General features: G+C 41.1%; 1 protein-coding gene and 2 long non-coding RNA genes across 4 annotated transcripts in view; 1 reads left to right on the top strand and 2 right to left on the bottom strand.

The window, feature by feature from the left end:
* The window catches only part of dipk2a (divergent protein kinase domain 2A), a 182736-nt gene that overhangs the window by 108705 nt on the left and 59324 nt on the right, over positions 1-14707 (top strand). The window lies entirely within an intron of this gene.
* Positions 1-14707, bottom strand: part of LOC116979944 — a 75706-nt gene that overhangs the window by 35577 nt on the left and 25422 nt on the right. The window lies entirely within an intron of this gene.
* On the bottom strand, positions 1132-8546 carry LOC116979943. The gene is made up of 3 exons (XR_004413809.1): positions 8109-8546; positions 3339-3341; positions 1132-1142 (listed from the first exon to the last, which is right to left on the bottom strand). It is a non-coding gene; the product is annotated as an uncharacterized LOC116979943 (long non-coding RNA).

The raw sequence follows: 14707 nt of genomic DNA, 5'->3' as shown, positions 1-14707 counted from the left end.
CTGCCTCAGAAGGCAGTGGAGGCCAAATTTCTGGATGCTTTCAGGAGAGAGTTAGATAAAACTCTTAAAGATAGCAGAGTCAGGGGATATGGGGAGAAGGCAGGAAAGGAGTACTGATTGTGGATGATCAGCCATGATCACAGTGAATGGTGGTGCTGGGTCGAAGGGCCGAATGGCCTACTCCTGCACATATTGCCTATTGTCTATAACCAGTTGAAGATAGCAGATGATAGTTATTTCCACAATAATTTTCAATGGAAGAATAATTGTGTGTAATCACCTGTAATCTTTGTGGTACGATAATAACTTTTGTACACTCTATTCACTGTAGCTTCAGAAGGGGGAGCTTCTGCTTTGAGAACTGTTTTCTTTGAGGTAGCAGCTGCTAAAATCATCTCTGGAAAGCTTTGAATACAAAAGACCCAAACTTTGAATATATTTTCTTGTGAAATACTTAATTAAACATGAACTTCTGAGAATTGAGTCAAACTTGGGAATCAATAAGAATTTAGCTGAAGGAAAGCAAATAATTGATGATTGTTGAAGGAGTTTGTAAAATGGGAGAAATGTGAGTGAGGGATTAGAAAACAGTCACCATCTGAATAAAACATAATATGCAGTTGAGGTATGAATGTCTTAAATAAAAGCATCAAATCATTTCTCTATTAGAAAACATAAAACAATACAGATATAACAAAAATACTACAAGACTGTTCAAAGATTAAAATTATAGGAAGAAAGGATGTAGTTATTGAAAACATGAACAATACTTTGCATAAATGATATATTTTTAAGAGCTAAACGTTTGACATCTCGCTTTAGCGTAAATCCCACATTATCTGGTTATCTTGCTGCCCTCAAGGGCGACTAATATTGCTGTACCCGTATTGCCCGAACCCTTTTCATGAAATTCGGTTTCAAGAATTAACCCATTTTCTTATATTTTTTTATGTGCACAATTAGTCCCAGAAGGAATACTGCTTGAATGGCATGTAAAATTCATAGTATGACTTTAATAAAGTGCTAGTAATTAGTTGGAGAGTTTTGTGATTGTTGCAATAATTGATTTGTGGTTTAAAATAGATTTTGCTTTGACATGAAATTGGGTCAAAAATAAATATTCATTTAAATTTTTTGTTTGACTTCAAAGGTAAAATTAGATCAATCGAGTCAGTAGAATTAGAATCATAACATGAAATTGATCATGCTGAATGTTAAGGGTCTAACGCCCTTCTCCTGTTCCTGTTTTCTAAGTGTCTGCATTTCAAACTGACATTCTCTTATTTGATGGTTTTGACATGCCGTCATAATTTAATTTATCCTGTTGAAGTTAAAGGAGATTAAAATCAAACAGGATACATTATGGTCATCCGAATTTATGCAAAAACTTTTTGCAGTCCTTGCAAAATTGTAAATTATCCTCAGATATTGGTATCTAGATTAGTTGCTTGTCATTAGGGGGTGTTGTGGATAATGAAGAGGATTTCCAAAGTCTACAGAGTGATTTAGGCCATTTGGAAAAATGGGCTGAAAGATGGCAGATGGAGTTTAATGCTGATAAATGTGAGGTGTTACACCTTGGCAGGACAAATCAAAATAGGACGTACATGATAAATGGTAGGGAATTGAAGAATACAGTTGAACAGAGGGATCTGGGAATAACCGTGCATAGTTCCTTGAAGGTGGAATCTCATATAGATAGGGTGGTAAAGAAAGCTTTTGGTATGCTAGCCTTTATAAATCAGAGCATTGAGTATAGAAGCTGGGATGTAATGTTAAAATTGTACAAGGCATTGGTGAGACCAAATCTGGAGTATGGTGTACAATTTTGGTCGCCCAATTATAGGAAGGATGTCAACAAAATAGAGAGAGTACAGAGGAGATTTACTAGAATGTTGCCTGGGTTTCAACAACTAAGTTACAGAGATAGGTTGAATAAGTTAGGTCTTTATTCTCTGGAGCGCAGAAGGTTAAGGGGGGACTTGATAGAGGTCTTTAAAATGATGAGAGGGATAGACAGAGTTGATGTGATCAAGCTTTTCCCTTTGAGAATAGGGAAGATTCAAACAAGAGGACATGATTTCAGAATTAAGGGACAGAAGTTTAGGGGTAACATGAGGGGGAACTTCTTTACTCAGAGAGTGGTAGCGGTGTGGAATGAGCTTCCAGTGGAAGTGGTGGCGGCAGGTTCGTTGGTATCATTTAAGAATAAATTGGATAGGCATATGGATGAGAAGGGAATGGAGGGTTATGGTATGAGTGCAGGCAGGTGGGACTAAGGGAAAAAAAATTGTTCGGCGCGGACTTGTAGGGCCGAGATGGCCTGTTTCCGTGCTGTAATTGTTATATGGTTATATGGTTATTGAAAATCGTTGTTGTTTCCATTCCTTATTTTTCACTTTATTCTCTGCTTGTCTCCATCCATAGCTTTTTTCCAGAGCTCCTCTTTATTTTATCCCTTTCCATGAAATGGTTTTGAAAAAATGGAATTCCAACAATCAGGAAAGGCTGAGCATGCATATGCTTTTTAGAAAGATGAAAAATGAAAAGGAAGCATAATCAAGGCCTTTAAATTTATGGAAGAAGAATGGGTAAACCATTGAAATTTTTTTTTTTAATTTCATGGAGTATTGCTTGGATTTAGTAAAGAACCAGTAAAAGATTGGATAAGTTGTCCAGGAGGAATTGCATGAAACTAAGTTTAGTACGTGGAACTTGAATTCTTAAGGCTAATAATACTGATGCATTTCCGCAGAACCATTAAACATGCGTGGACAAAAAGACAATAGGTGGATGCGGGCTGGGCAGGAGTAAACCTTTACAAGAAGGCTTATGAGAGTATCTAACTTATGGGCCTGTTCCACTTAGGTGATTTTTCAGGCGACTGTCAAGTCATAGCAGGCCACTGAAAAACCGGCGACTGGGATGGCAACTGTCAGAGTGGAACACACACACAGACACACAGCTTCCTTCGCCAGCCAGTTATGCAGGCGGGGACAGGGCAAACGGGGGGAGCGCTGTCTGAGTGAAATTCACATGTTGCAAAGCCAATGTGATACAGACATATGTCACCACGATGAACAGGAAGGTTGGTGCTGTAATTAAGACGGTGAAAGCACAGTGTACGGGAAGGGTCATGTAAGTCCTTTAAAAGGGGGGGGAGAAGGAGTGGAGACAACTTTTAAGAAGCCAGAGATGTACAGCTGTGATGCTCGGCGGACATTAACATTACCGGTCGGTTATCCTTGATTCTGAAAACTACTGTTTATGGGGGGTTTTTCCCCAATGAGCCAATAAAATTCACCGGTCGGCACCGGCGACAACCTATGACAACCTACGTCCTCCTGGCAACCCACTACCACTGTACCTACGTCACGCAAATTCTCGCTACTCTCCATGGCGTCAAAATTCTGGTTGCCGCTAATTTTTCAACAGCACCATATCACGTAACCTCAAATGAACTTGCTGAACATGCAGAGCACTGGTGAATCGAGGCCTTGTGAAACAAACGCAAGTCGCTTGACGAAGTTAAGTAGTTTCCTTTTCCATTATTGGATTACTCCAAATGAATTAACGGGCACATCCCCCGCTGAATCAATGTTCAAACGCTCTTGAAGAACCAGATTCATACTTCAAGTCGACCATCCAAGAATATATGCAACAAACAAGAGGCTATGAAGCAGAACAGATACCCATACCAGGCCACGAACATTTAGTACTGAGGGCAAAATCTACACTCGACTCGTGCACAAAGAACTGACGAAACACCCAGGGCAGAGACCAAAGAAACCATGGCGGACAAATCCATCGTTCAAGCAAACGAAACAACGCATACAACACCAAGTGATGAAGGGCTCCAAGTGTACAGACCTTCAGCAGGTGCTCAAGAAGATTCACCATGCAGGCAACACCTCTGGCAAACCTGTGGCGACCTCATAGTTGCATGTTAAAGAAAGAACTGTAGATGCTGGAAAAAACAAAGGTAGACAAAAATGCTGGAGAAACTCAGGTGAGGCAGCATCTATGGAGCGAAGGAATAGGCAAAGTTTCGGGTCGAGTCTGAAGAAGGATGTCGACCTGAAACGTCGCCTATTCCATAGATGCTCCATAGATGCTGCTCACCCGCTGAGTTTCTCCAGCATTTTCGTCTACATTCATAGTCTCCTGTAGTTGCCTAAAAAGTCGCACAGTGATGAATGCTGTGGTGGATGTTTGTGTTACATTTTTATTGTGTATTGTGTGTTTTTTTTATTGTACCGCTGCTGGCAATCTGAATTTCCCTGAGGGGATTAATAAAGTATTTATCTATCTTATCTATCTATCTATCTATCTATCATTAGCAAAGAACAGAAAAATAATTGCAAGTACCCACAAAATGGAATCTAGTGTGGGAAGCCCTTCAGTCTTCATTTCCTCCATGTGCATGCATTCAATCTGAGTATGAGATGTTAATGCTGGCCAAAGGACCCAATTTGTTTTTTCTTCACACACAATCCAGTATCGGGGAGCAAATGTGCAATAGAAAATTGCTGATGGAACGTTTGGGACTTCATGCTCAAGTATAAAGAATTTTCACCAGTTATACAGGATGTTCTCCACATTTTCCTGACACTATCCAATAAATGTCTGGCCAAACGTCATCTTAATAAAAAAAATTAATTTGTAGAATTGGAAAGCTGAAAGGTTTTGACTTGCAACGTTATCTCTTTTTGTCTTTTCATTTATGCTACCTGACCTGTTTATTGCCAAAATTTTCTGTTTTGATTTGCATTATAATCTCACTCAATCAATTTTCAAAACAGGTTATTTTGAATTGTTTCAGAAACCTAACCTTCTTAAAAAAATCCCAATTGATTTCCAATTGACTGTGAAGCACTTTTGTGCTGGTGTTTTAAAATTTGCTGAAATGCGGGATTTTAATTAATTGTTAAGCTTAATGCACTGTAGTTCCCGTGGCCTGATGGTAATGCAATTATCTTTTATTTACTGTGAACATCTGCACTGCTCAATAATTAATCATAGAATGACTGAATAATAAATATATGCAATGTCTCGAGAAAAATTCAGTACTTAAGAAAGTAAGCTGCATAGGAACCACGGTAACTTTGTATGCAGTATTACAATAATTTGGTAGCATGCAAAAAATTAAGGGTTTAAAGTGAGCTACCTTTATATCTTTGAAATACTTTGTACAGGTTCAACAACATGTATTAGTGAAATTCAAATTTTTGCTAATTTATTCAGCAATGTATCCTAATTTTGATAAGGATACTGTGGCATCAGCCTATACACGGGCCACTTATACTCGAACCCTCATTATTATAGTTAGCGCACCAACCTAACGTGTCACCACTGAATAAACGACTCTTTGAACCGGCCTGACGTCTCACCTTTATTCACCACGTTTGGTGCCGCTGCATTGGTGACCCCCGACTGTCCAAATTGAAATTTGGACTCTCCTGAAGCATGCAGCCTCGGGAGACCTGATGTCTGCAGCCAGCTGCCCAGCCCTGCAGAACTACACTGCCGACAACCCGGCCCTGCAGTGAGGTATGCCACTACATCTGGGATGCCGCCTCTTCCCAACCAGCTGCTGCTCACCGGAGCTGAGAAGCAGCGGCTGCCGCAGCTCTCCCACTCCCGTCGGCTGGGCAGGCCGACTTGTGTGACGGCCGCCGAGCTCCTCCGCATGACCTGCCCGGAGCCGACCACCGGAGCGGAGAGGTTATACCAGCCGCCGCTGCCCCACCAACTGCTGCAAGAGCTGCGAGTGTAACAGTCTCCTGCCCACAGCAACGGAGACGCACGCCCGACGGCTCCGGGAGCGTTGTCGGGAGCTCTCCCGCTTCCGACAACGGACCAGGGCCCGGCCTCGCACCACGAACACGGCTCCATGCCCTGCACCGGCCTCACCTCACCTGTACCACAAATGGCCTCACCGCAGACACGGCTTCAGACCCAGCACCGCACCTGGCCTCACCACAGCCACGGCTCCACGCCCTGCCCTGCACCACACATGTCCCCGCCGGCCGCTGCCCAGGGCCTAGCAACCCGATAGGGCGGGCTTACCTGGGGCGACTGCCGGAGACGCCCTTCTTCTCCTGGTACTTAAGTTCATCTCCACTTACTTAAGAGGGAGTGTCCTGGTACTTAAGTTCATCTCACCTCGAGACCTTAAGGTTGTCAACTGGTAGCTGAGCCCGAATGAACAACCTCGCTCAGCTACAGCAACACTGTTATTATAGTTAGCACACCAACCTAACGTGTCACCACTGAATAAACGACTCTTTGAACCGGCTTGATGTCTCACCTTTATTCGCCACGTTTGGTGCCGCTACAATACCATTTATATTTTTTCAAACTGCTGTGATAACTGGGAGAGACTACAGAAATCAGAGGTGCAAAGGGACTTGGAAGTGCTGGTCAGGATTCCCCAAAAGGTAAATTGCAAGTCGATGCTAGCATTTATTTTGAGAGGACTTGAATATAAAATATATAATGCTGAGGCATAAGGCACTGATCAGACTGTATTTGGTGTATTGTGAGCAGTTTTGGATCCCATACCTGAGGAAAGATGTGCTGGCATTGTTGAGGATCCAGAGGAGATCCCAGGAATGATTGGGTTAACATATTATGAGCGTTTGACGGTACTGGGTCTGTATTCGCTGGAGTTTAGAAGGATGAGGCAGGACCTCATTGAAACTAACCGAATAGTGAAATGTATGGATAGAGTGAATATGGAGAGGAGAGTCTAAGACCAGAGGCCATAACGTCAGAATATAAGGACATACCTTTAGACAAGAGATGAGGAGGAATTTCTTTCGTCAGAGGGTGGTGAATCTGTGGAATTCATTGCCACAGATGGAAGGATATATTTAAGGAGGAGATTGGGAGATTCTTAATTAGTATGGGTGTCTGGGATTATGGTGAGAAGGAAACAGAATGAGGGAAGGATAGATCAGCCATGATTGAATGGTGGAGTAGACTTGATGGGCCAATGACCTAATTGTACTCCTATAACTTATGAACTGAACAAATTAGAATATATATGATTTACCATGAGGGTTATCACTGTTTACATAGTAAAAATGACGGACCCTTGCAACATTTTTTTTAAACTGAATGTATATATATTTTAATTAATTATTACCCTAGTTATAAAGGCATATGCCATGGACACCATGACAGTATTCCATCTACCACTCATTTACTCAAATTCTCCATTAATTCTACATTTTATTTGTTATTTGTTAATAAACATATATTGATATTTTTGTCTGTATTGAAAGGCAATTGCTGGAGAAGCCAGCATTGTAAATATAAAACAGCCACGTTAATGAAAACATGAGAGTTAGCTACATAGTTATACCATAGCTGGGTTGTTTGGATGAGATATTGCATTATAGTAACTTAGACCAGGGTAGGACTTGTACAGTAAATACAAGTCTCTGGACACTGTTGTAGAAACACTGTAAGAGACCTGCAGGCACAGGAGCATCGTTCCCTGAAAGTGGTGACACAGGTAAATGATGCTGAAGAAGATGGTTGCCTTCATTAGTCAGAGCATTGAGCACAAGAATTAGAATGTCATGTTACAACTGTATAAGTTGATGGTGAGAGTGGATGGTGATGGAGGAATTGTAGTATTGTGTGGAGTTCTAGCACAAAGGACATTGTTAAGCTGACATGGGTGCAGAAAAAGATCTTAGCTGGAGGATCTCAGTTATTAGGAGAGACCGGATGGGATGGGACATTTTTTTCTGGGGCAAAGGAGGTTGAAGGGTGACCATGTAGATAAAATTGTGACAAGGATGGATAAGGTGAATAGCCACAATCTTCAGGGTAGGGCAGTTTAAAACTAGAGGTTATTGGTTAAGGTGAGGAAGGGAAGATTTAAAGGTATCCTAAGGAGTATTTTTCTTACACAGAGAAAGGTGGATATATCTAACAAGCTGCCATTGAAAGCTTAGAGTGGGTACAATGTAGCTGTAGAACTGCACCACATGGAACCGGACACTTCTGCCCAAGTATTCCATGACAACCAAGTTGTCATGGCAGATTATTATATCATTCAAGGAATCTTTCCTCTAGCCACTATGATTGAAGACTGGGGTAAGGAGATAATTTTGATACGAATGCGATATCTCCACAAGACATTCAAAGCGGTCCAAAGATAAATCTTCAAAACACAGTCTCTTAATTAATAGTTTATTTGTTGTCGTAGTAAAAACAGTAAGATATTCATCCAAACTTCTTCCTGTTTAAGTACATTTTGCTCTTACTCGTAGTCAAACTCGTGCATGGAGGAACCCGTGCATGGTTGAAAGCTGTGCCTTCTCCCCCATGCTTCCTCCAGCTAAACTAAAAACTGCTAGAGCTTCTGCGCGAGAATCCCAGCCTCAAACACGCCTCCGACTACGTAATAAATCTCACCCACATAATTACAGGCAGATAAAATGTAAAGTTATAGTTATAACATACTGAGTTAAGCTAAATGGCTACAACACAAGTTGCCTAACCCAGGAGGTCCCATTTGCCTGCACCTGACCATATCCATCCAAACCTATCCTATTCAGGTAGCTGTTCAAATGTTGTATAGAAATTGTAACTGTATCAGCCTTTACCGCTTCCTCTGGCAGCTCATTCCATGTGTGCACCACTTTGTATGATAAACTAGTGGCTCGGGTTCCGTTTAAATCTCCCCCTCTCCCACACACACGTGCAGATACAGACTTTAATTCAATACCTTCTAGTTATAAAAACTGTGACCATTCACCTTATCTGTGACACTCATGATTTTAAATCCTGTGATCCTCCAACAGCTGGCTGACCAGATTTGTACATGGTACTCTAAATGTGGCTGAACCAGCATCCTATACAGCTTAAACACGATCTTCCATTGCTCCTGTATGCAATTCCCTGAGCAATGAAGGCAGGTGCACCAAACAAATTCTTCACCACCCTGTATACATGCGCCTGTACCCCTAGGTCTCTTCTACAACCATCCCCATGAACCTACTATTTACTTTGTAAGTCCTACCAGGGTTTGTCTTACAAAGGTGCAACATCTAGCATTTCTCAGATTTAATACTGTCATTGTGAGTGCCCTGTTACTACCAGTTGATGAAGAGCTCATTGTAATCCTAGATAACCTTCTTCAGTATTCACTCGAGCACCAGTTTTAGTGTCATCCACAAACTTATTAATCATACCACCTACATTCTCGTCCAGAATTGGTACTATAATTAAGGAACAACAGTGATCCCAGCAACAATCCCTGTGGTAAAATCCAGATTGAAAAGCTATCTCTACCCTCTCACCTACCTGCAAACCATTTTGATGAAACTTTGCTGAATCATTATCTTTGTAAAATCTACAGAAGTCAGCATTCAGTAATTTTTGTTGAATTGGTGTTTCTCTTGCAGTCCTGGCAGGTGGGTTTAGTGTAGCTGGGGCAAGTTGGCCGGTGTGGGCAAGTTGGGCCGAAGGGCCTAAGTCCATCGACGGCACCACTGTCTCCCCATCTCCCCAGGCCCGCAACCTTGGCGTGATCTTTGATTCCACCCTCTCCCTTGAGCCTCACATCCGCCATGTCATTAAAACCTCCTTCTTTCACCTCCGCAACATCGTCAAAATCAGACCCTCTCTCACACCTCCCGCTGCTGAAAGACTCATCCATGCCTTCATCTCCTCCCGACTGGACTACTGCAACTCACTTCTCCTTGGCATCAGCTCCACCTACATCAACTGACTCCAACTGGTCCAGAACGCAGCCGCCCGACTCATCACCCACACCAAATCCTGGCATCACATCACTCCAGTCCTCAAACAACTTCACTAGCTTCCCATCTCCCACCGGATCACCTACAAAATCCTGGTCCTCACCTACAAAGCCCTCCACCATCTGCCCCCCCCCCCTATCTCACTGACCTCCTCTCCCCCTACCAACCCTCACGGTCCCTCAGATCCACATCAGCCGGTCTCCTCTCCATCCACAAGTCCAACCTCCGCAGTTTTGGGGACAGAGCCTTCTCCAGGGCAGCTCCCAGGCTCTGGAACTCCCTCCCCCAACTGATCCGCAATTCCGTGTCCCTCACCATCTTCCAGTCCAGCCTCAAGACCCATCTCTTCGCCTCTGCCTATCCTTAGCCCCACGTCCCCCTCCCTTTTCATCTGTGCTTGAATTGCCTCATATTGTGTTTTGAATTAAATTCTGTCATTAATTTGTGTAGTAGTCATGTCTCTACTATTTATTTCATTCCGCTTACATGTTTTTCCTCTACTTGCTAAATTTTTGTAAGGTGTCCTTGAGACTCTTGAAAGGCGCCCATAAATAAAATTTATTATTATTATTATACTATCACTCTGACTCTTGACTCCTGCCTTATGAGTAAGAAGCAAAACCTTTCAGGTACCTACTTTGGCTCACTGATGGTACCTCTTCTAAATCCAATCCCATTTCAAGGTTGAAGTACATAATCCAGGGTATTACTTCAGTGCAATACTGGAAGAATGCAGCCCAAAGGGTGCCATCTTTCAGATGTGATCTCAAATTGCTCTTTGAGTGGACTTAACATATCCCACGGTATTATCGGGAGAGGAACAGAGGTTTCAGTGTTTTAGACAAAATTGTTCAGACGACTTTTCTGAAATAGATTATTTTATAATTTGTCATCTTGCTGATTGTGAGATTTTGCTACATGAAGTAGATTAATCTGTTCCCCTAAAATGGATGAATTGGTCAATACAATCTAAAAGTACTAATTAGCTGTGAAGTTCTTTGCACATGCTTAGATGAAAAGTGCAATGTATGTAGTAATGTTACAAAATTTTGAGATTTTAAAAATCAAGTCTGCAATTTATTCCATCAAATAAAGCATAAAAAGAAGTTTAATTTGACACCTAATTCACTTTCATATCTTCAGTATTAAAAAAGTTATGGCCATTTTCATACTCTGAAATTGGCATCCTTCCCTATTGCTTTTCCATTGACTTAACTCAAAAGCTGTGATCGAGGATAGTCAAAAGCTCATAACTTTCTTAAAAATTAAGAGAACTGAATGACATTTTTCAGTTATTATGGGTTGGAGTATCCTGAAACAAATATGAACTGAAATTAAAGCATATAATTAGTTACCTAATTGTAGCTAATTACAAAATTCAATTACTAGATCTAAACATCTATCCATTTCTTCAGATTCAGATTCAGATTCAACTTTAATTGTCATTGTCAGTGTACAGTACAGAGACAACGAAATGCAGTGAGAAAAGGTTTACATAAAGTGTCCAAATAACATTCACACAAGAATTCACATGATTTTTTAATCTCATTGTCATGAATTTATAGGCCAAATGGAGGGAATTTAATTCCCGTAAATTAATGGGCATTTTAATCTTCTTGCGAGTGGGTTTTTGTGGAACGCGATCGATTGGAACGTTGCAGTTGCAGTGAATTTGAACCCCATATCGGCAGGAAAATCACTGCATGTTCGTATGGGGCCAAAATCACATTTTCGCCAATTAAATTTGGATTAGTCATCCTAAGGAGCAAGTTTATATGTAAAATAAACGACTTACCATATGTTTTGTCCCCTACGTGAGATCCGTCCCGTTGTAGGGGTTGACGGCGTTAGAAGTAGCTTTTTATTTTACTCCAGGGATTAAATTGTCCCACGATTTAAAAAAAAACTTCAGAGAACGGAAGTCGGAACGATTTTTCTGCAGCAGCTGAACAGCTCCGCAGGCAGGAGAAAACGGCATTTTAATCCCGCCACCCCCCCCCCCCCAAAGGCGCCAAAGTTGTGCACATGGCCAGTGGCAGAACTGCAGCGCCGCTGAAGGTGAGTATTGTAACATCGCTAATGTGTGTGCAAGTATTTTTTCATCATGCGATACTTACGGTAACTCAGTCTGCAACCTATTGAACTGAAAACCCCTACAAACATTGTTTTGATGTAGCTTAGTTGAATATTTGCTATGTGTTATGGGTTCTTGGGAATCAGTTCCACATTGCCGTTGTCCAAGAAATCAAAAATTAAATGCAAATGAGAACTGAATTGCCTTGGCATTGACAGCAGATGGAATTGCCCCTGGAATTCCAAGATTTTTAATTCTTTTGACTTCTGACCATCAGGAATGTTACAGAAGTCGGAAAGGGCTTTGAGCAAGATTAGCAAAAGGGATGTACAATAACAGCTGTTCTTGTCAGCTGTAGCCTGGGAGACTATTCATTCTTGCCGTTCTATAGCCTGTTTCTATGAATACATTTATCATTTTATGCTTTCGATAGAATTCAAGGATTGACTTAGTTATTGTGCTGATTTAAGATGGTGTCCATCAGAGCACAAAACAGAGATGCATAATCTGATAAAAAGCAGAAAAAAACTTGCATTTCGATTGCACATTTTTCTTAACATGTCTCCCTGAAATACTTTACAGCCGGTGAGGTATTTGTGAAATCTAGTCACTATTCCGATATTGGGGAAAAAAGGATATTATCAATTGTAGACTGACGATCATGTTTTTAACCACCCAAAATGAGTGCATCCTTAATTCTGTATTGCCATTATTGTTTGCCAGTTGTAATGACATTTGTAATATTGCTGAAATGTAATGGTGCAGAAAACCCTACTGGAATAGTATGTTTCCAATACTTCTCTGTGTGTTTTCAAGTGCAAGAATTTCTTACAATAAAAGGTCACGTTGGAAATGCTGTCAGCATGTTCGTAGTGGCGTGTATTTCAAGTTACAAAGTTACATGGAACAAAGAATTGAGATTCAATAGGTAATAACTATGTACTAAAGAGGGCATAATTTTTGGGAGCGGGCCTCGGGATTGGCATGGACAGTCAGTGGGTGGATGGATGATTGTGGAGCATGAGTACTATGGAAGGATGGTAATGGTGGAAAGAAAGACTAAAGAATTTCAAAACAAAATGAATATAGAGAAGCCAATATCATTACCTGCTGCAAGGAAAGAACAGGTGTTGATGATGAGGGTATATTAATGTTTCAGAAGGAAGAATTTCTTTAGAATGGTGATGATTATCTTGAAATAATAGTATGTTTTCTCAACCATACCATTGATTAAAAAAAATCAATTTTGAAGCATGTAAGATGATTTTATTAAAATTCTCTATCAAAATAATTACCGTGTATATTTAGCTATGTGCAATCTTCATCAGATTAATTTTTGAACGTTGTTTCTGAGTGGTTGTTATTTTGTATTCTCTTTCTCAGATTGTCACTGTCACAAGCAAGGTCACCTTTAATTGTCCACACCTGGTTGCATGTGACGTTGTGAGCCACCCTTTTGAATTGTGTCAATTTCTTTTGCAGAAGAGCTCCCACAATTCAGTTCCCGGATTTGCACTCAGCATTGACAAAGGAATGTCAGGATGGTTTATGACGGTGAGGGGAAGCTGCAGTTAGTTGTGTTCCTGTATATGTTGTCCTCCTTGTTGTAGGTTTGGGAGGTGTATTGGGAGTTGCATCTCCCAAAGCCACAGGAATTGCATTTGCTTAGCATGGTATGATGGTGGTGAAGGGGTTAATTTTTAGAGTGGTGAATGGGGTTCTGCTAATTCAGCGGGCTGCTTCACTCAGGGTGCTGAATTTCTTGAGTATTTGTTATAGTGATCCAAGCTAGTTGAGAATATTTCATCTTGTTCTTACCGTGTGCCTGTTTCGATGTCGGAAAGTAGAAAGTGAGCCATTTTCCACAAGATACCGTAACTCTGACCCGCTTTCATTGTCTTTGTATATATGTCAATAATGGTCCCTACGTGGGACAATTCACAATAGTAGTGTCATTGTACATCAAGCACAGTTGGTTACATGCACTGTGCAAATACAGTAAAGTGTGTGGTACTATGACCATCACCTTTCCTCTGTATACATCGTCTTGCTCCAGGTTTGAGCCAAGGCTGTGTGAGGTTTAGAGGTGATTGGGGGGAAAAAAGTATAATGAGCACTCAAATCATGCACCTCCTCTGTGAGGAGAGTTGACAGATTCAGCTACTTGATCTGTTAGTAAATCCCATAGTTATACATTTCGTAGTAAATATGAAGTCCAAAATTTCTTCAGTTTCAGTGGCTGAATGTCATTACTTCCAAGGGACCAATAACACTAGTTAATACGTGTAAGAAGGAACTGCAGATGTGCTGGTTTAAACCGAAAACAGACACGAAAAGCTGGAGTAACTCAGCGGGACAGGCAGCATCTCTGGAGAGAAGGAATGGGTGATGTTTCGGGTTGAAACCCTTCTTCAGACTGGTTAGGGATAAGGGAAACAAGAGATATAGTCGGTGATATGAAGAAATAAACAATTAATGAAAGATATGCAAAAAAGTAACGATGATAAAGGAAACAGACCATTGTTAGCTGTTTGTCAGGTGAAAATGAGAAGCTAGTGTGAATTGGGTGGAGGAGGGATAGAGAGAGAAGGAATGCCGGGGATATCTGAAGTGAGAGAAATCGATATTCATACTACTGGGCACCACTGGACTGCAAGCTGCCCAAGCAAAATATGAAATTCTGTTCCTCCAATTTGCGTTTAGCCTCTTTGACAATGGAGGAGTATGTCAATAGTATTAACACTAGTAAAATTATTAACAATAAAATTAGTCCGGTTTAAAGACACCGAGACCAATAGTATTAACACTACTAGTTAATACTATTGGTCTCGGTGTCTTTAAACCGGACCAA

This window comes from Amblyraja radiata, chromosome 13 (assembly GCF_010909765.2).
Source record: "Amblyraja radiata isolate CabotCenter1 chromosome 13, sAmbRad1.1.pri, whole genome shotgun sequence".
Classification (NCBI taxonomy): domain Eukaryota; kingdom Metazoa; phylum Chordata; class Chondrichthyes; order Rajiformes; family Rajidae; genus Amblyraja; species Amblyraja radiata.
The sequence above is the reverse complement of the archived record's forward strand: the minus strand, read 5'-3'. Positions and strand labels throughout refer to the sequence as shown.